Source organism: Corylus avellana, chromosome ca3, assembly GCF_901000735.1.
Source record: "Corylus avellana chromosome ca3, CavTom2PMs-1.0".
In the NCBI taxonomy this organism is placed as follows: Eukaryota; Viridiplantae; Streptophyta; class Magnoliopsida; order Fagales; family Betulaceae; genus Corylus; species Corylus avellana.
The window spans coordinates 4083383-4086693 of NC_081543.1; positions in this window are offsets into that span (position 1 = coordinate 4083383).

A 3311-nucleotide genomic window follows, 5' to 3' on the forward strand; every position below is an offset into this window, starting at 1 on the left:
AAAAACTGAAAAAAAAAAAAAAAAAAAAACTCCAGCAACTTTGTTTATTGGGATATGCTAGGCGCTTATGGTGTTCTCCTAGTCGTAGGTGGATATTATTTTCTAAAACAAAAATGAAAGTGACCATTGTTTCTCTCACCCTTTTTTAAGAAAATAATATATGCTTTAATACCTGCTATCAGTTAACTACCATTTACTTTTTTTTAAAAAAAAAAATGTGTATTTTTCTGAATTGTTGTTGAATTTAGATTCATGGTTAGTGTATCAAATATAATTAATTAATGGTGTGACATTATATGATTATAAGAGTAATGCTAGAGACCACCTTTTTATCATCTTTTTGTCCTCCTAAAGTTTATGTAACTTTTAAAATCACCATTTCATTTTAGGTGAATCATACTTAAATTTTGATCAAATGGTGATTTTGAACATTAACTTTAAGAGGATAAAAAGATGGTCCCTAGCATTACTCTTATATGATTGTTGATCTTTATTATTCAAACTCAGAGCCGTACGTTGTGTTGTTCAGCTATGAATGGAAAGACAACCATCCTCCTCTTTTAATTCTGAAGATTGACTCTAAACATTTGATTGGTTAACACTAATGGCTATTGTATATCTTTTTTATAATTCACAGAGTTCCTACTTCCTAGACGTGATGTAAGCTATGTAAAATTTAAAATCATAGAAATATAATTCAAGATGTGTTTGAATCATTTTCTTATACATCTCCTATCCATTTTATTTTAAAAAATCAATAAATAAAAAATAAAAAATCCATTATCGGTGGATTTACACATCTATTATACAAAGATCGACGAGAGATGTGTATGTAGGAGAATCCGAGAATGAAAACAAATACTAAATACTAATGAATTTCTTGTATTCACACTGCATAATACTGATTATTGATTTTCTCTTTCGAATAAAAAAAGAAAAAAAGTAAGGAGTGTACAAGTGTACATGAAGAAAATTAGACCTTGAGAAAATTTAAAACAAAAATCTCCGACAGACTATCTCAATGGAATATGTTTTTCTATAGTTGAATTTCATATTATGATTTTTCAACTCGACTCGCTAAGAAAAAGAAAGAGGAAGGAAATGAGGGATGGTTATGAAAATGCGAAGAAATGACTGTAGGGGCAACGTTGAGATCAACGTCGATCAAGACTTGTTTTCAACATTTATACCATTATATACCATCCTCGTAACTTACATTTCCTAGCTGTTGGTTGGCTCTGGTCCTTGCGTTACAAGAAAAGAAGCATTTGATTTTCTTGGGTTTGATGGCATGTTTTGTGGGGGCCATTTTTAGCCTTTTACCCATACTTTCTTTACCCCGTCTCTTTTTCAAATTAATTTATTATTGGATTTGCTTATTCACCGTACATAAATATATAAAAAGATGAAGACAAAAAAAAAAAAAAAAAAAAAACAATTTCTATCATTTTTCTAATTTGAAATATATCTTCCTTAATAAAAAATTATTTGAAAATTCACAATGTTTTGATAGTTTGAGAAAAATATTGTCACAATTAAAAGTTTGGAGAGATATTATTAATTGAGTAGTAGTTTGAGAGAAATACATAAACTTTTTCCTTATTTTTTTCTTCCCATCATTCTTATCTCGTCCTCTCATTTTTTAAAATCACTATTATATCTATAGATCTATAGATTCTAATGTTGATTTTGAAAATGAAAAAATAATTAAGAGGACCCGAGAAAGCTTCGGTCCTTCCAAATTGCGCACATTGGTAACTCATGATATTTTTTGCAATTAATTGTAGATGGAAAATTCTCCATCTTTGACCCAGCTGCAAAGGAAAACGACTGAAGTGGGCAGGTTTGAAAGTGCATGGAATAATCAAACAGGAGTGGCTATATATATATAATACTTGTGATATTCGATCTCAAGTCTCTTCCACAATTTAATATGATGAGGTTTGAGGTGGACAAGAGACGCTTCCTCCTTGGTTTTCTTTTGCTAATTACCACCCTCTTCCTTGCATCCAGCTTCTTCGTCAATGGTAAGAGGAGCACCTTTTTCTCTCTAATTTTGTATGTATATATATATATGGGTGTGTTGTTTGAGATGTATATATATTATATGTATAGGCTATTGCTTCACATTTTTGTGTTGTTTACTTATGGGTATGTGAACAGTAGAGAGAGGAAGGGAGAGCCTTTTCTTTGAACCAGCTAGCTGTTGCAAATTGTAAGAATTAAACAAACACAACTCGAAAAAACACAATCAAATATTTTCTCCCAGATTTTTTGTGCAAGTATTAAACGATCGATATGACTTTTTGTAGTAATTAATGATAGAAGGATGACTAAATTTCTTTTTGTGTTCTCTTAAATGTGATGCATGTAACTTTTAAAATTACTATTGAATTTAAGATGATTATTTTTAAATTTTAATCTATTTTTTTGAAGTCGTCTCAGTCAAATTAGTTTTGTCCTGACAATCCGATTAATGAATATTAGCGCACAATGATTTAACCACGTACACCCCGCCATCATTATTCAGCAAGAATTTCTCTTCTTGATATGTCTGTCTAGCTAACCTCCAGAACTTGATTGAATGCCTGGTGAAATTTGTTGCACCAGAGTCATAATAGCCTTGCAACCAAAAAATATAGTGGAAAATAATTATGGAGTACAATACAAGGCTACTCTATGTCTCTAACCAAAGTAAACTTCCCACGTACGTTTGTGTTATGTCTATTTCTAATTACATTGTATTTATGATCTTTTAACACCTAATATTATATTTTTTCTCTACTTCTTTTTTTTTTTTTTAATCTGAAATTGTCTGGCACTAATTATATATATATGTTCTCATCAGGTGAGAAAATGGAGAAGTTAGTTTATGCAAGGGATGCGAAAGAGCTGTCTGGAGTTGTTCCTATAAAACAAAGGAAGGCAAAATTAAAGGAATCCTATATACCTGAACCACCACCACCATCTCCTAAACCACCCAAAGGGCCGGACCCATAATAGGCATTTCTAGTATTTCATGTATTAGACATTTCTTGATGTGGCGGAAATGTCATCAATAACATCATATGGAAATCAAAATAGTATGTACTTTATTCTAAATGGTACTTCACCGTTAACCATTGAATAAATTTGTTAGGAGAAGACCCATGATTCTTCTTTACATTGTGAAAGCTATGCATGTGAAAGAAATGATTAATTGTGAAGTGTTTTGATGAACTTTCCAAAACAACACTTGTATTCAAGTATTTATACGTACAACATCGTCATCACATGAGATTGTGTTCAAATACAACAAAACTTTCTACTGC